Below are 19,004 nucleotides of genomic sequence, written 5' to 3' on the forward strand. Positions count from 1 at the left end.
CTTCAGGGTATCTGGGGAGGATGCACAGCCCCCACAAACCAGCACGCCTGCTGACCTCCCCTCCTGTCCACTGCGTCCCTCTCGGTCGTCAGTGGAACGTCAGGACATGCACAGATTTTGGATGAACCTCAGGAAGGCTCGGCTGTGGGAGAAGCACCAGGTTGGCCGTGCATGTGCACCCTGAACACTTGGCAACATTGGGTCACCTTGCACAGGACGGGGACGCACCCAGAGCTCTTGTTCTGGTGACCCTGGTGACAGGGAAGGACAGAGCAGAGCTATGGGGTGTGGAGGGAGTCATGCCAGGGAGGACAGCACGGAGGTGAATCAGGCGGGAGCTGGAGCACAGGTGCAGAGGGAAGAGGAAGGAGTAGACGCTGGAGCCGAGGGTGGCCGGGGCTGGGGGATGGCACAGCTGGGCACAGAGAGCGTCAGCACGAACTGTGGGGACAGCGGGAGCGCACTGGACGGGTCTCTGCGGAGACCAGACACTTGGGAGCAGCCCTGACTCCCCCACGTGTGTATCCTGCCCTCCAGCAGGCTCTGTCCACTGCTCCACCCAGTGCAACCCCGGGTCCAGCCATTTCCCGCCCTCCTGCAGCCTCCGCCCAGAGGGTCTTCCTCCAAAACAGAGGCCTCGCCTCGCCCCCCACCCCAGGGGTCACCTGCCCACCTCCAGGCCCCTTCACAGCAGCTTCCTCGGGCCGGCCCAGAGCAGCACCCACCCAGCCCTGCCTCGCCCCAACTTCTCTCCAAGGGGCCTGCTCCCTGAAGGGCCGCCTGTCCTGTTTCCCGCTGGAGTGTTCGGAGCTGGCAGCAAGTGTGGAAACCACATCGGCCGGTAAGGATCAAAGAACGCGCAGGTGGACAAAGCCATTCAAAACTGGAGACTTGCTCTCGCCATCACTGGCGCCCCAGCTTTCTCCTCTTTGATTAAATGTTTTTTTTTAAAAGTAATATGTGTGCGTAATGTAACCGTGAACTAGTTCTACGGGAAAGATGAAAGTGCCTACCCTTTCCCACTCCCTGGAGGCCGAACTTTTAAGCCTTAAGCTGTGGCATCGGTATTTATCTGCGTACTGTTGATGACATGCACGCCTACTTCTGGATTTTTCCATTTTGTCTTACCTTCCTGAAGCAGGTGAGCTCAGTGGTTTACAGCACAGACTTTAGAACCCAATTGCCTGGGTTGTGACTTCAGGCAAACCACCTAACCTCTTGGTCTCGACTGTAAAAAGAAGTAAAACAGCAGCCTGCTGCTCCGTGAGGTCGTACCGCCGGTGGTCCCGCGTGCCCTGGTGGCCGTGGTCATCACTGCCACCGGTGCCCTGAGGACGCATGCCCGCCTTGTCCCCGACCCTCCAGCGGACTCCCATCACAGTGTTTGCTCAGACCCACACTCAGTTCAGCAGCAGAACTATGTAAACACTGTTCTCAGATAAGGCACACAGTGTACTATCATTAACTTCCTTTCTTGGACAACTTTTCTGTTTCCCTTGGAATTAAAAATTGCTTGCAGCTTCCTCCCCCGCCCCCCCCTTTGCTCAAGTTTCTCTGACACTAATTCAGCCTCACATTTTCAGAAAGTGCTGTAAGAATCCTTTCAGCCTTGACCACTGTTAAAGAACAAACACTGAACTCAGGAAGTGTGAGGATGGCATTGCCTTGATGTGTAGGTTGGGCGGCCCCCATCTGGCACATGGAGGGGCGCTCCAAGGACTTGTACCAGATGGAAGCTTTTCACAGGACTGCAGCGGTGGCGGCGGGGCAAGAAAGTTATTAGCAAAAGAACAGGATTGCTCCGGGCAAGGTCACCTTCCCTTAGAGGGGAGCCAGGCAGTCTCACCAGGTGGGTTACTTCCTGTTCTCTGGGCTACGGACAGGGCCTGTGACAGATCACTTCATTGGCACTGATCAGGAAACTCCTGATCGACCACTTCAGACTACATTTCTGGGGAAGTCTGAAAGGACAGTTAGGTTGGGTGTAAAGTCTTGATTTAGTGCCTTGGCCTAAGTGCAGCCATTTTGGGCCTCTGCTTCTCTTTTTAACACCACCCACTGGGTTCTCCTCATTTTCCCCTGGAGCCATCACCCCTGGAGCCCATCCTGTTGCAATCTGGTACTGCTGCCATCTGGGATGTACCGCCATGCTGCCAAGGGCTCCCCTGAGCCAGTGCAGGAGCCTGGCCCCTGGGTCCCATGGCCCCTTCTTCATCGACTCCCTCATTGTGCCGAAGCTAATTTTCTCCCACCCTCAATTAACAATGTGGCTTGTTAGAGAATTCTAGAAATAATTTTCTAAAGAACTTTAAAGTCATTTCTTTGTTTTCTGATTTCCCAAGTTCTTGTTGAGAAGTCCAGTGCTATTGGACTCCCCCATCCTCTGTTCAGGACTTGAGCTTTCCTCTCTGGAAACTCTCAAGGCTTTCCTTTTTCCCTTGGATTCTGAGGTAATGGTGTATCTTCTTGTGGGTTTCTTTCATTTATTGTGCCGGGAATTCCCATCTGAAAACTGACCATCTTGGATCGTGGGGAATTTTCTTCTCATTCCTACCTTATTGTTCTCTTTCTTGTCTTCTAATACTCAGGTATTGTGTTTCCTGGATTAATTTCCCAGTTTTCTTTTTTCCAGGTATTTTTTCAAAAATTTTTAAAAAGGTTTTTATTTTTGAGAGAGAGCATGAGCAGGGGAGGGGCAGAGAGAGAGGGAGACACAGAACCCAAAGCAGGCTCTGAGCTGTCAGCACAGAGCCCTACTTGAGGCTGGAACTCATGGACTGCGAGACCATGACCTGAGCTGAAGTTGCCGCTTAACCAACTGAGTCACCCAGGTGCCCCCCAGGTATTTTTCTTTATAGACTAATTTCCAGGTCTTTTATGAATTTGTGTCTATTTTTTGCCATTGTATTTCTTTCCCAGCACAAAACTATCTCTCATCTTTGGGAAGGTATTATCATGCGTTTGGTTTGTTGTTTTCATCTTTGCCTGCTTTGCCTCTATTTTGGTGTGTTTCTTTAGATGTTTTCTTCAAATGCCAGTAATCCTTGGCTGTTGGCCTTTCATATTGAGAATCAAGACACCGTATAGGAAATTAAAGCTCTGTGTGCTAGGGAGGGAGCCTGATGGTCGACAGGCCTCATGTGGGGGATCTGGGTACAGGTTTGGGGGGTGCCAGATAATGATCTACAGGTATGCAGATTTTCCCTCGATCCCCATTTTCAGGGTGCCACTCACCCCACCCTCAGCTGGACCTGATGTCCCCAATACCAAGCCTCTCTGGACAGTAACCCACCTGTTCTCTGCAGGAAGCAGGGAGACTGGTGTCTCTGCTCCCTATAAGGACGTTCACCCTCTCCTCCTGTTTCTACTCTGATCCTTGTCTTCGCATGCCCATGAGTCCAGAGTTCCTCTGCTGCTCTGCTCTACCAGGTGGCTAGCTGCTTGCTGGCTTCTTACTATGCAGGGTCTTAGGTTTCCGGTTTCTCCAGGCTGCTAAGTCATTTTCTGTCTACCATCTTGTCTTTATGGGCCACTAGAGTGATTTTTAGGGAGAAAGCAGGCACAGAAGAGCCTGTTCCTCTTGTGTCTCCCTCACTGCACCACCCATCCAGCCACTTCACAGGGCCCTCAGCCCCATCATCTTTCCAGAGGCTCAATGTGAACTGGGATGGAGGTGGGGGTTTGGAAACCACTTGCTTAGAGGGGCACTGAGGAGAGTTTATGGCACCACTGACTTGGGTGTGTTTAAGGTCGCCAAGAGAAAGCCAGTAAGGTAGCAATCATGGGCACAGAGAAGGCTGGTGATGGCTGGGGGGACAGAGAGAGGTCTGCTTATAGAGGGGGAATCCTGTCTGCTGAGGCAAGAGCAGGGGGGAGAATGGGAAGCAACCACAGGAAAAGGCCACCACAGCCCTCAGGGAGATGCAGGCTGTGTACCCAGAGGCCTCGTGTTGAGTGCAGGGGTGCACGCTGTAGGGAGCAGAGCTGGTCACCCCAAAATATGCCTCTTTGGCATGAGGATTATTTTAGGATGAATGTTTTTAAGAAACACAGGAGAAACTCTGATAGAAGTTACCCTTTATATAAGAGTCATTTACATCTATAAGGGGTGTCTCCATACATTATCTTCCCAGCTCTACCAGCAAGCAGAAGATGCCTACATCTCTAGAAACTATCGATGCCAAAGGCAAAGACCAAGAGATGCACATCCTTGCCCTTGTTCACTGTACTTTGCCTGAAGACCTCCCACAGCCGGCTTCCTGGCCCCAACATCTTCTTTTGCCTTTTGCTGGAAATGGTATTTAAGGGGAGGGTGTGGGTCATGTGCGGAGGTACTCCGTTCTCCTGGGTCTCCCCATGTATGCAGGAGGTATATGTGTTACAAAACTTGTGTGTTCCTCTCCTGTTAATCTTTTATTACAGAGAGTGTCTCAGTCAAGAGCCTATGAGGGTAGAGGGCATATTATTTTCCCTCCCCACATAAAGGAGGAGATATATTCGCCTCTCCTCCGCTTGCTGTGAAGGTCAAGGGAAAGACAGGTTGGTAAATGGGCAGCATCCAAAAAAAAAAAAAAAGTGTAGCAGGGACAATAAGAAAGAGTGCACCCAGGGCGTGGTGAGGGGGACCCTGCCTTAGAAAGGACAGATGGGGGGTGCCTGGGTGGCTCAGTCGGTTGAGCATCCGACTTCAGCTCAGGTCATGATCTCACAGTCTGTGTGTTCAAGCCCCGCGTAGGGCTCTGTTCTGACAGCTCGGAGCCAGGAGCCTGCTTCGTATTCTGTATCTCTCTCTCTCTCTGCCCCTCCCCCACTCTCTCGCAAACAAAAAAAAATTAAAAAAAAAAAGAAAGGACAGATGGGTGGCCACAGGGACGTTTGTGCCGGGTTGCCTGGCCTTTCCTTAAAATAGGTGATGTTGTCTGTCCAGGATGGGACGGGTGCCACCAGGGCTGAGAACTTGCAGAATGGAAAGAGGTTTAGAACAGTCCTACCGGAGAAAGCCTGGGCTTTGGAATAAGACCCATAAGATGCCAGAGCAGGTTCTGAGCAAAGAAAGTGTCATGCTTCCATTATTCAAGGGATTCAATTGCAAAGGAAGTAAAGAAATGCCTCATCCAGGAGAGGAGAGGGGAGGAAGGACAGAAACTGTGGTCAGAGGGCTGCAGAGGATGGCACTTCTGCAGGGGCTGATTACTTCCCTGCGATGACCGGCCCTGGGCCAAGTGCCACGTGCCATCCCAGCTTACCGGATCCCCAGCACCCCGTTAAAGACGGGTGGTGGTACCTCATTTGAGGGATGAGCAAATTAAAGTGGTCAAGGTGAGGCTCCCTGCACAGAGTCTGTGGGGGCAGCACCAGGAACTGGGCTACATCTATAGGACTCTGAATGCCTCCAGGGCTCTGCACTTCCAGATCCCAAGGGGAACTGTGACCCTGTCACGTACAGCCCAGGACTCAGGCTCTGCAGTGACAGTGCCAAGGACATACTATACTCTTTTTCTCTCCCCTCCGTTTTGACGGAATTTTATTTGATAAATCAATTACTTCTCTGTATTTCTCTTATTTTCAAATTTTTAAAAATTGTGGTAAAATACACAAAGCATAAAATTTACCATCCTAACCATTTTTAAGCGTACAGTTCATTAGTGTTAGGTGCATTCACACTGTTGTGCACCCATCACCACCATCCATCTCCAAAACTCTTTCCATCTTACAAAACTGAAACTCTATACCCATTACATAAGAACTCCCCCTTCCCTGTCTTCCCACCCCTGGCAACCCCATGCTGCTTTCTATGAGTTTAGCCTACTCTAGGTACCTCACATAAGTGAAATTATATAGTGTTTATCTCTTTGTGGCTGGATAATTTCACTGAGCATAATGTCCTCAAGGTTCATCCGTGTTGCAGCACATGTCAGAATTTCTTTCCTATTTAAGGCCGAATAATACTCCATCATATGCATACACCATATTTGTTCATTCATCCACCAAAAGACATTTGGGTTGCTTCCACTTCTTGGCTATTGTGAATAATGCAGCCACTCACATAGGATTGCTAGATCATATGGTTATTCTATGTTTAATTTTCTGAAGAACCTCCATATAGTATTCTATTAGCAGCTGTACCATTTTGCATTCCTGCCTACAGTGCACAAGGCCTCCAATTTCTCCACAGCACTTGTTACATTGTTTTCTGATGCTTTTTTTAATAGTGGTCATCCTAACTGGTGTGAGGTGGTATCTCACTGTGGTTTTGATTTGCATTTCCATAATTAGTGATGTTTTAGCATCTTTTCATGTGCTTATTGGTCATTCATGTATTTTTTGGAGGAGGAATGTCTATTCAAGTGCTTTGCCCACTTTTTTATCAGGTTGTTTTTCACTATTGAGTTCTAGTTCTGTATATCTTCTGGGTATTAACCTTTCCTCAGATGCATGATTTACAAATATGTTCTCCCATTCCATAGGGGGTGCCTTTTCATTCTATTGATTGCATTTTTGATGCACAGTTTTGAATTTTGGTGTTGTCCAATGTATTTTTACTTTTGAACGTTTTTTTGTTTTTTTTTTTTTTTTATTTTGTTTTTGAGACACAGAGAGAGAGAGAGAGCGAGAGCAGGAGCGGGGGAGGGGCAAGAGAGAGAGGGAACACCAAATCCGAAGCAGGCTCTAGGCTCTGAGCAGTCAGCACAGAGCCCGACGCGGGGCTCAAACTCACGGACCGCGAGATCATGACCTGAGCGAAGTCGGACGCTTAGCCGACTGAGCCACCTAGGCGCCCCTATTTTTACTTTTTTTTTTTTTTTTTTTTTTTTTTTACCATTTTTGGTGTCCTATCCAAGAAATCACTACCAAATGGAATGTCAAACTTTTGCCCAATGTTTTCTCCTAAGGGTTTTATAGCCTTAGCTCTTCTGTTAGGTTGTTGATCATTTTGAGTTAATTTTTGTATGTGATGTAAAGTAAGGGTCCAGCTTTATTCTCTTACATATGGATATCCAGTTTCTCAACTGTTGTAAAGACTGAACTTTCCCCATTGGTCTTGGGACCCTCATCAAAAATCACTTAACTATACATGCAAGGATTGATTTGTAGACTCTGCCGTCTTCCATACCATACTGTTTTGATTACTGTAGCTCTGCAGTAAGTTTTTTGAAGTCGGGAAGTATGAGACCTCCAACTTTGTTATTGTTCACGATTACACTGCTTATTTGGGGTAGCCTGGTATTCTTCATGAATTTCAGAATGGATTTTTCTATTTCTGCAAAAAGTCACCTTTGGGAATTTTCATGACAGTTGCATTAAATCTATAGATTTGGTAGATCTGGGTAGTCTGAGCATCCTAACAATATTTAATCTTCCAATCCATGAACACGAGCTGTCTTTCCATTTATTTGTCTTTAATTACTTTCAGCAACATATTGTAGTTTTCAGTGTACAAGCCTTTTACCTCCTTGTTAAGCATTTTACTTGCCTGATTGTTTCAGGTAGGATTTTTTTTTTCTTTTTAAGAGAGAATGAGAGAGTGCGTAAAAGTGGGGAGAAGGGCAGAGAGAGACAAAATCCAAAGCAGACTCCACGCTCAGCCCAACAAAGGGCTCAATCCTGGGATCGTAATCTGAGCTGAAACCAAGAGTCAGATGCTCAGCTGACTGAGCCACCCAAGCGCCCCTCAGGTAGGACTTATAATACTACACTGAAAGAAGTGGTGAACAAGACAAGGATGCTTGCTTTCTGATCTTAGAGGAAAACCTTTCAGTCTTTCACCATTGAGTATGATGTTAGTTTGGGGATTTTTATATACAGCCTTTATTATGTTGAGGTAGTTGCCTTCTGTTTCTAGTTTAAGTGTTTTTACCACAAACTGGCATTGAATCTTGTCAACTTTTTCCCCTTCATTCTGTTAACGTGTATTACATTGGTTATTTTCTTATGTTGAACCACCCTTGCATTCCTGAGACAAACTCTACTTGGTGGTGGTATATAATCCATTTAATTCTGTTTCCTAATATTTTGTTTAGAATTTTTGCATCAATCTTCAGCAGGGATATTAATCTGGTTTTGGTATCAGATTAGAATGCTGCCCTTATTGAATGAGTTTCATTGAATGAGTTTGAAAGTGTCCCCTCCTCTTCAATTTTTGGGAAGATTTGGTAAAATTCATCAGTGAAGTCATCTGGTTCTGGTCTCTGTTAAGGGGTTTTTGATTAGTAATTCAATCTCTTTTTTGGTTACTCTGATTTTCTATTTCATCACAATTTATCCTGATAGGGTATGTTTCTAGGCATGAGCCATTTCATCCAGGTTTCAATTTGTTGGCACACAGTTCTCTTATAATCCTTTTTATCTCTACTAAATGGGTTGTACTTTTCCCTCTTTCATTTCTGACTTTATTTATATCTTTTTTTCTTCTTAGTAAATCTAGACACAAGTTTGTCAATTTTATTTTTTCCTTCCTTTTGCTAGCTTTGGGTTTAGTTTTCCTTTCTTTTCTTTGACAGGTTCATCCTGTCTCCAAGGGCTGAGATGAGGGTCACAGCCAATAGGACATGCAAAAAGCAAAAAGTCTACGTACATGCACCAGATCCTCTCCGAACCCCAGCCAGGGCTAGCTGAGAATATGCGTGTGATTCATCCAGGCTGGGACCAGGCAGCACTGCCACAGCAGAAGGGAATGCCACCTCCTGAGGCTCATACATTACTATGTTTCAGCCTGGTTAGAGTTTTGGATAAAATGCAAGAGTTTAGGAACAGCTCTAGGTGAGCCATCTGGGCTTTTCCAGAGGAAACTGAAGAGTGACCTTTAGAAGTGGCTCTGTCTCTGCTTTACTGTGGTGTATCCCCCCCAGGGTAGGCCTCTTCTAGGACACTGATGGCCTGGCCTGGCCAGCCCTGTGGGCTCAGACAGCAGTGTGGGCTGAACCCTTGTAGGGTGGCCTCAGTGTTCTACAGATGGACGTTTAAGAACACAGTGCATGGTAAGTGTAAGGAGATGCACTGTGGCACAATGACAGGCCTGAATCAAATCCCCACCTCTACCACTCAGCAGCTGTGGGTCTTTGGGAAAAGTTATTTTAAACCTGGGTTCATCCCATCTCTAGTGACTGCTGATTGTGTGCCCGGCCTCAGAACCCAATGAATGTTCTGAAGTTCTCCACCCTACCTCCTTCATTAAGATCTTATAAAAATATCTACTGGCTTATATTCTTCTCAATGAAGCCTCTTAAAAAAATAAAAATTAATATTCTACATAATAAATGGGAGAGGGAATCATGCCATATCAATTACTGGTTGGGTGTTGATGAGTTTTCAGAGCCAAGAATCCCTGGGAAGGTGCTGTTACATAGAAATGATCATGGTTAGGCCACAGGTTGTTAACTTCGACTCTGTGGAAAATCAGTCCAGTAGCTTTCTTCTACAGAAGATAGCTTTTTCCCATAAAAGAAAACCTAGCAATAAAAATTAAACTTCTTTACTAGGAAAAAATGTAGCTAACTAGAATGACCAAATTATAGTAGTCTACATTTCATCTCTTGTATCCTTTACTACTTATGTAAGGGGAGGAAAAAAAAAGAATTAACATTTTGCATTTCTGGCTCCTTTCATAAGAAAAACATCATTACCTTTCTGATTGTGTTTTGAACAAACACAGATCCTTCAGGAAGAAACTCATCCCTGTGGGGATTGAGAAAGGATCAGAGTTAAGCACTGAAACAAGCAATTAATTCCCATTAGAGGATTAAGGCACTCATGTTCACTTTGAATCAGAAAAACAAATTGTGAATAAAATCATGTACAACCAAGAGGTTACTTGTCAAAGTTAATAAATTAGAGAATTGAAGGGCCAACTGGAATGCACAGGGGAGGCTGAGCACCACAGGCAGGCACACTGGTGGGGTTTCATATTTGTGGGATAAGATCGGCCATCCTCTTTAAATGCCACAGAGCCATGGCAGGGACTGGGGCGGGGGGGGGGTCACGGTTTGTTATGATGCTGTCCTTCCGCTAACAGATGGGGTCTATGAGAGGACGTCTAAAAGTGTTTTTCAACCCTGTTATGTCACCATCCACCACACATGGATTACCCTACAATATCAATGAGAGAGACACACGAGATGCTAACATTATTCAGTGTGGCAGGAGCCGATTCTAAATGACCTGAAGCACCATCTCTGCCAACATTACCAGCGTATACAGGACTGAGTGGGAGGCCACTGCTGCACTAAGGTCTCAGGACTCTCCACTTGGGAGTCAAGGAGCCCAAAACTGAACCCCTGTCCCAAACCAACTGGTTGGGAATGACGTGGACAGTGAGGGGTCAGTAGGGAGGTGGGACAGGCACAGAAACTTCTACTTCAGCAAATTTTGGTTGCTTTAGCATTGTCAATATTTCAGAACACGAAACCACCCGTGGAAGTGCCCATCTGGCCTGGCGCTGCTGGAAACGCCTGCCCCTTGCTCAGCAGTTTTCAGTCTTCAAACACAGCCCGTCTATAGTTTCGTATTTCATCGCTGAAGCAGAAATTGAAAGTGATTACGAATCATTCCCATAATTGTTGGATTTTTCCTGCTTAATTTTTTTCTTAGCCACCTGGTGGTAAGAGTGTAAAAGGCAGGGTTGCAGTGTAGAGTTTATTGTGCTAGTTTACAAACGGCAGCTATCGCAAAGGCTGAGACCACATTTAGAAACACACGTACCAGGTGAAGCAAAGGGCTAACGGTGAACTGTTCTCAAACTTACCGGCAAAGGGACTTCAATGGGCACCAGCTTCTAACATGAAAACAACCTTTAAGTAAAGGCACCTCCATAAAATATTCATCCCGCATGGATTAAAATGTAATGAAATGGGGAAACGTTAGTAAATCTGTATGTTTTCTTGGATAATTCATCAAGCCACTAACACTGTTCACTGCCTGGTGTCAAATTAAGAGGGTTCGAGAAGGTGGGTGAAGTGGCGGGATTTGGGTGGCACAAAACTCAGCACCTAGGAGCCCGCCCTGCCTCTTGGCACTGCACTGTTTCCAGAAATGCCTGCCCCAGAGAAGTATGCGGTTGTCGGGCCTGTCTTCTCCCATCTTCTCCCCCTTCTCCTGCCGTATGAAGCCGCTTCAGCATTGGCTCCCGCAGACCCCGGCCACCCTGTCACAAATGAGGACCCACTTCAGCAAAGCCAGCTGCCACCCTAGTCCTTCCGTGGCCACCAGCCGCCCTTAGCAGGTGTCACCAAGTGTGGCCGGATCTCGGTAAGAAGCGCATGTGCTGTGCGCGCCTGCTCTAAGGAGGGTTTTTATTTTATAGAAAACTCTGGCATCTCAGTCAAGTGGCTGCTTCTCCCCCGACTGTAACATTATTTTCCCTTGAGAAAACCCCTGAGTGTCTGATACAGTTACACATTAATTCTTTAGAAGTTTCTCAGAACTGTAGGAAACAGGTGAAAAAACAAAATGCCTTGAACTTTAAGCTGGAGCTCGGCCTGGAGCACCAAGCGCTGGAAGGTCACGTCACTCTCCCCTCTGAGTGGCTCGTGGGCGACGCGCCAGGGAGGGCTCCGGCCGCATCCTGTGGGTGCTTTGATGCTGTCACTCTCCTGCTTGCTAGTTTCTTTCCAGCAACGACAAGGGCTTCCTGCCCGGCCGACCCCGCGCCAACCCCACCGAATACCCCGGAAACGTTGATGGCAAAACACCTTTCTTACATTAACCGAGCAGTGCCGGTGAAACAGCGGTTTCTTTGAAATCAAGAAGCGAGGGTCTCCACTCACAGCTGTCCCCTCCAACTCTGACCCTTCATGGGTCCATGAAACAAACAGGCGCTTTATGGTCCCTGATGCCACACGGGTTCCTCTGAATGCTGCCTCAGCAACCATTCCATGCGTTTTCACTCTTTGGCCATACCAGACATTTTTACAAATAAAATTTTGAATGCCATACCACTTTTAAGGCAATTATTTTACCATCTTTAAACACAGAGTGACCAACGAGGGGGACGTGACCATGCCCTCACATCCTTGGGCCCACTCAAAAGTCTGGGAAGAACAGCTGTAAAGTCCCCAAATGCCAAGTCAGGGAAAGGCCTCTCTGGAAACAGGCTGGACAGTGGCCCGGCCAGGGCTGCCAGGGCCACAGCCACAAACACCAGGCACGGCCAGGGTGGCAGTGCTGCTGCCTCCTGGCCGGAGGCACAGAAAGGTCTGGAAAGGCCTGGCCCCGCCAGCTGGAGGTGGTGGGAAGAGCACTGGGTACCATCAGCCGGTGAGATGCCCAGAAGAAGGTGCTGAGAGTCCTCACAAAGAGCCCACCTGTGGCTCAGAGGGGACAGTATGAATAATGCTGGCCATCAAGAGTTCACAGCATTTACTCCGTGCCTGGCCCTGTGCTAAATGCTTCATTTTACATTCTCAAGTTAACATTCAATGGGAGAGCTCCTTACTCTCTAGCTTCTCCCCATTTTACAGATGGGGAGACCGAGGCAGAGTGACTTACACAAGGTGCCCAGTTATAGCCGACAGAGCAGCTGTGTCTGCCTTCACCTGTCCTGCCCTCCGAAGGCTCTCGCCCAGCTCTGGGAGGAGGCATTTCTCTCACTGCCTCTGGCCTCCAGAGGGCCCAGGCAGCTGGTGGCTTGGGCCACCGCTCCACACCGGGCTCCCTTGATATCCTCACCCAGAAGGCAGCCACAGGTGTCTACGGAGACCTGCGGGGTGCCAGGCACCATGGAATCAGCACTCGGAGGCTGCCACCATCCTGGAATTCCTAATAATTTTATCTTTGAACTTAAGTCTGAGGGAGCGCTAGCGAACAGAGAAGATCCACGCAGCCCCACTGGCACACAGCATTCTTGGTGCCCCAGGAGCACAGTCTCGGGGACAGGAGCATGGGACTCTGTGAGACTCAGTGGGCACAAGTAACATGGTATGTCTATGACCAGGTCAGCTGGGAGAAGCAAAACTCCATTCCAAGCAGAACTTGCTTTGAATGTAGGAAGGCAGGTATATGTTTGTCAGAATCATCCACCTACGTACTTAATGTGTAAATTTTCTTGTGTATACATTATATCTCAAAGAAAGCTGAAGTAAAGAAAAAGATGAAATGAGATCACAGAAGGAACACAGTTTGCCAGCCTCTCAGTCTATATGATTATCAGTTTATATTCTTACCTGAGTTCAACATGTTCCACAATCCCCAGTCAACAGCAAACACTTCCTGTCTTTTATTTAGGATTTGTGGTGGCCTCCCTTAGTCACTTTCTGGAACCCAACATGCAGTACAAGGCCGGAAGACTTCTTCCCGGAAGGTGAAGCAGCCCTAGGAGCTGAGGCTGAGGGAGCAGTGAATCAGCTGCTGGGATTCAGACTCAGGCCCCACCAGCTATCCTTGCCCACCCAGGGCCCGTCCACTGTTGCTGACTGAGCGGAGGTTCCCACACTTGGCTACTAAGAAACACAGCAAATGATCTGCCTGTTAGAGTATATCTGCAAGCCTGCTAGAGAAGAGTGGAGCTCTTCCCCGACATGCTGGCAGCTGCTCAAGGTATGTTCATGCCGCCTGGCACAAGCCCTCGGGTCAAGAGAAAGAGCCAAGAATCTGCACCGTGTCCCAACCCAGTGTCTGTCTACAGGGCAGGGCAAAGGGGCCAGTGGGTCTGGTTAGAGGCAGGTAACTTGCATCTCGTATCCCCCCAAAGGTCTTTGTTTTTCCTCCATGACAACTCAGGCCCACAAGCAGCAGAGAAGGGGAAGGACTATCCTTTAGTGTACTACTGAAAGGTTTTTTCAGAAACATTTTAAGTCTGTAGTAACAAAATGGTTTTTATTCAACTGATCTGCTTTCCTAGGTGAGAATGGGAAGCTTGGAAGTGCAACTTACATGTGAGTCAGAAGCAACACAGAACTATTACAAAATGTCATACAAAGCCATGCTTTTTTAGGTAGTGTGCTAACAAACTATTCTAGAAAGAAGAGAACATACACCTGTTTAAACAACTCTAAGATAACGCTTTAGAAGTCAGGCCTACCCAAAAGTGAATAAACTTGCTACGAATGCAGGTGAGGGTTCCTGGCTAGGTCTGAGCCCTCACTCCCTCTACTTAATATAGTATTTCATGGCTTTACAGAAACAAGCCTCCCAGAAGGAGCACTGGACAGAGAGCTGGGAAATCAGAGGTCAAAGCCAAGCCCCTGCTGACTGTCAGAGGGGCCTGTTTCACCCAGCCACATGAGGCAAGGCCACAGCGGGTGGCAGTGGGGGGTGTGGGCACCCTGGGCTCGGCTGCCCTGGGACCCGGGATCCACAGGGGGCAGATCACAGGCCTCTCTGAATGACATGGGACAGAACTGAATTAGCGAAAGGACTCTGGAAGATGACCAGCAGATACAACTGCAAAGCTCCAGAGCACGACCTAGACCACCAAAGTGGCCCTGAGCATCACTTGGAAACCACCAGCACACGTGGCTCCCACCCACTGGTGTGTCCAGTGCTCCCGGCCCCATGCTCCCCTGCCAGTTGGCACTGCCAGCCCACAGTGAATCAGCAATGAGCCGAACTCCGTTCCCAGTGGGCTCTGGAATTCAGGACCTAATTCTTCTGGTAACAAACAGATCTACCTTCAGAATTACCTTTGCTGAGAATATTGTTAAATCCTGTCTAAATTCTCTGCAAAGGTGCTGGCTACCCACAGGAAGTCAGGTAGGCGAGGGGGAGGAATGCAGACCTAGAGGGAAGGTAACTGCCTGCTGGAGCACCAGGAGGACCGCCCCCGGTGCACATGTGACACACGGATCTCCGTTTTTAAACAGTTCTTAAAAAGAAATAAGCTTTCTTAAAAAGAAAAGCACAGAATATTAAGCCTAATGCGGGTTTTGATTAATTACCTGTCCCCAAAGCATTCAAATCCTTCCCGTGCTTTTCTCACTCCCTCAGTTCAACTCAATTAAAACAGTTGAGAGGGCAGCAAAAACTGAATTATAAGAAAGAAGTGGGGAGGAAATGAAGGCTATGTTACTGAACATACTTTTAAATACTTCACGTAAAGTGGATCCATTTACTCACATTCCTGTGGGGCCTAAACACGCAGCTGGTCACTGTTTGCTGATGGCAGCCAGAACTCTTTGGGTCCAAAACTACTAGAAAAATGTGTTGGGTTTCAAGGGAACTGAATGCACTGAACTGAATCCAATCCTTTCATGTACGAAATCCCCACCAATGTTTTTTTCAATCCCACGTTAAAAGCTACATTATCACTAGGACCAGCTGACAGAAGTCAGTAGCGTTGAGGCTGAACACACCATTCTTCCTCAGGGTCCATGACACTTTGGCCTCGCTAGTGTTCGCGGATGGATCCCAGGACTCAAAATATTACTAAAAAGCCAATCTGGTCTAACTTGGCTTTTAAAAACCACTTAAAAGCCAACATAGAGTCTGTTCCTGGGAAGAGCAAAATCCAGTTAGAATGTAAAACTCTGTTGTTACTATTTTGTGGTTATCAAAGAACAGATACTGCTATATTTAGTTTAAACACTTTTTCAAACTTATTTCAAAACAACAGAACAATAGCTTTGTTTTTCCATTACTGGATATATTTTTTTAGGTTTATAAATGTTCTTTCAATCATGATAAACAGAAGTACTCAGGGAAGCTACCATGGGTTTGCTCATTTTCCTAATCAAATAGCCCAAGGATTTTAGTTTTTTGTTTACAGGAGCTTTGTCATTTTCCTTGCCCAAAAGACTTTCTTACTGAAAAACAAACAAAAAGCCATGTTGTATGTATAAACACAAAGAGAAGAAAATAAGGTGTCTCTCCTCTCCACCCTCCTCTATCCTGGGACCAACCAGCCTGTGGTCAGCAGGAGGAAAAACCGTCTCCCCACTCCAGCCAGAGCTGGTAGTAACAGATGTCATCTGGTATCTCAGGAGTTTCCCCCAAATGACAAAGCAATCTGCCCCCCCCCCCCAAGGTGATGCTTCACAAACTACAAACTAAAGGTTAAAGACAGTCCCACTTGAAGCCCCCTACTTAAAGTAGCTGTGCAACTCTCTACCAGTCCTTTGAGTGGGTGCCCACAGCCAGGACCCCTGGGCTCTGCTGTCCAGTGTGACATGGTACAGAGGCAGCAGGGGAGGGCGAGGAAGGGGAGCTCCAGAAAGAGCCACCTCTCTCTGCATCATCCCCCAGCTTCCCAAGGAGGGAAGGACACCACCAGGCCACAGTTGCCCAAAGGAGCTGATCCTTCAAAATTCATGCAAATTTGGCATTCTATCACTATAACAAAGATTTCAACTATTTTTAAGTTAAGGAATTTCTCTCTCCCTCCTACTGTTCCAATCTTGGAATAAAGACAGTTCTTTAGAGAGCAGGTCCCTGTCTCATAGTGAGAGCAAGACCAATGCAGACCAGGTGGACTGTACCTCTTTCCCAGGTACTAAACACCTGAGATTTACATTAAAAGATGATTATAAGACACACTGTGGGGAGGCCAATGAGACATGCCTGGGGAAGCAGGGCATCACAGGTCCCAAAGGAGAATGACTATCTGAACAGCAGAGTCTTTGAAGAGAAACAGGAAAGAGGTGGACACAAGTCAGGGGATGGCTAGGGGACAAATGGGTGGTTTGAGCAGGAGGACAGCCTGGGCATGCCTGGGGGTCAGGGCATGAGTGTGAGGCCAGGACTATAGGGGAAGAGACAGAGGAGGGAGGCTGGGTCCAGGTCACTAGAGACCTAACTCTCAGCCCTATGTGATGGGGTAACTAAGGGTATTAAGCCTGAGAGGTGACATGGTAAGATTTGTGTTTTAAAAAATTATCTAGTGCAACCCCAGTGGAAGACTGCTTGACATATTCTGATCAGCACTATTTATAATAACTCAAATGCAGATACTACCCAAATGTCCCTCAACAGTAATTAAAACAGGCTAATAAAGTGTGGTATACTGTGGAAAACTCCACAGCAGTGAGAATGAATGGACAACTACATGTAACAACATGGATGAATCTCACAAGCAATGCTGAGTGACAGAAGTCAGGCAGAAACAGCACATACCGTATGACTGTATTTATAAGAACATGAATAATAGCCAGACTGACCTCTGCTGCTAGATGTCAGGCAGTGGTTACTGCCAAGGAAAGACATGAGCACACTTGATTTGGGTGCTGTTTACACGGTGTGTTCCTATTATGATTCCTATCATGCTATATGATTTCCACACTTTTCTGATGTGTTATACTTTCATAAAATTGCATTTTACATTTTTAAAACACATATAGTAACAGAGTAGAGGACAGACTTCCAGGAAGGAGGAAAAGAAGAATAAATTAAGCCTAAAGTTTGCAGAAGGAAGGAATAACAAAGATCAGGGCAGAAATAAATAGAGGCCAGAAAAATAGAAAACATCAATGAAACTAAGAGCTGTTTATTTTAAGATAAAATTGACAAAACTTTAGCTAGACTAAGAAAAAAAGAGAGAAGACTCAAATACATAAAATCAGAATAAAAAGAGGAGGCATTACAGTTGATACCACAGGAATACATAGGACCACAGGAGACCCCTATGAATAATTATCTGCCAACAAATTGGACAACTACAAAAAACTGATAGATTCCTAGAAACATACAACTTATTAAGATAGATCGGCGGAGAAACAGAATATATGAACGGACTATTAACAAGGAAGGACACCAAGTCAGTGATCAAAAACCTCCCAACAAAGAAAAGCCCAGGACCACATGGTTTCACTGAATTCCACCTTAATGCCAATCCTTCTCAAACTCAGCCAGAAACTTGAAGAGATGGGAATACTCCCAAACTTATTTTACAAGTCCAGCATTAACCTGATACCAAAGCCAAATAACAACACCACAAGAAGACTACAGACTCATATTCTGGATGAATACAGATGCAAAAATTCTTAACAAAATATTAGCAAACCAAACTCAACAGCACATTAAAAGGATCATATACCATAATCAAGTGGGATTTATCCCTGGATGCAAAGATGGTTCAACACACACAAGTCAACAAATATGACAAATATGACATTAATAGAATGAAAGATAAAATCATACGATCATCTCGATAGATGCAGAAAAAGCATTTGACAAAAGCACAACATCCTTTCACGATAGAAACTCTCAACAAACTAGGTACAGAAGGAACATACCTCATCATAATAAAGTTTATATATGACAAACCCACAGCTGACAACATAATAGTGAAAAGCTTAAAGCTTTTCCTCTAAGATTAGGAAAAAGACAAGGATGCCCACTCTCACCAGTCTTATTCAACATACTACTAGAAGTCCTGGCCAGAGCAGTCAGGCTAGATGAAGACATAAAAGGCATCTATGCTGGAAAGGAAGAAGTAAGACTGTCTTTGTATGAAAACTATACATTCTTGTATATAGAAAATTCTAGAGAGTCTTCCAAAAAACTGTTAGAGCTAATTAACAAATTTAGTTAAGCTGCAGAATACAAAATCAACACAAAGAAATCAATTGTATTCTATACAATAATGACAAAATATCTGAAAAAGAACTAAGGAAACAATCCCAGTCACAAAAGCACCAAAAAGAATAAAATTCCTAGGAATAAATTCAACCAAGGAGGTGAGGGATCAGTGCACTGAAAACTGTAAGACTTTGATTAAAAATAATTGAAGACATGAACAAATGGGAAGATAGTCCATATTCATGGATTGGAAGAATTAATATTGTTACAATGTCCATATTACCCAAAGCTATATATAGGTTCAATGCAATCTCTATCAAAATCTCAATGGCATTTTTGACAGAAATATAAAAGACAATCCTAAAACTTGTACAGGACCACAAAAGACCCTAAATAGACAAAGCAGTCCTGAGAAAGTAAAACAAAGCTGGAGACATCACACTTCATGATTTAAAACTGTACTACAAAGCTACAGTAATTAAAACAGTATGGTAGTGGCATAAACATAGACACATTGACAATGGAACAGAATTGACAGTCCAGAAATAAACCCCAGCGTA

At 46.0% G+C, this 19,004-nt stretch overlaps 1 protein-coding gene across 9 annotated transcripts in view; it reads right to left on the reverse strand.

The window, feature by feature from the left end:
* The window catches only part of GGACT (gamma-glutamylamine cyclotransferase), a 47,645-nt gene that overhangs the window by 1,947 nt on the left and 26,694 nt on the right, over positions 1-19,004 (reverse strand). Inside the window, exons 3-5 of one of the 9 annotated variants that reach the window (XM_042929920.1) lie at positions 9,624-9,675; positions 8,576-8,713; positions 1,129-1,228 (exon numbers count right to left, since the gene is read on the reverse strand). The exons of 6 other annotated variants lie outside the window; for them this stretch is intronic. The gene's annotated coding sequence lies outside the window, so the exon portion shown is untranslated. The remainder of the gene's footprint in view (positions 1-1,128; positions 1,229-8,575; positions 8,714-9,623; positions 9,676-19,004) is intronic. 2 more of the 9 variants (XM_042929930.1, XM_042929936.1) reach the window with 2 other exon arrangements.

The sequence above is a fragment of the Panthera leo genome, chromosome A1 (assembly GCF_018350215.1).
Source record: "Panthera leo isolate Ple1 chromosome A1, P.leo_Ple1_pat1.1, whole genome shotgun sequence".
In the NCBI taxonomy this organism is placed as follows: Eukaryota; Metazoa; Chordata; class Mammalia; order Carnivora; family Felidae; genus Panthera; species Panthera leo.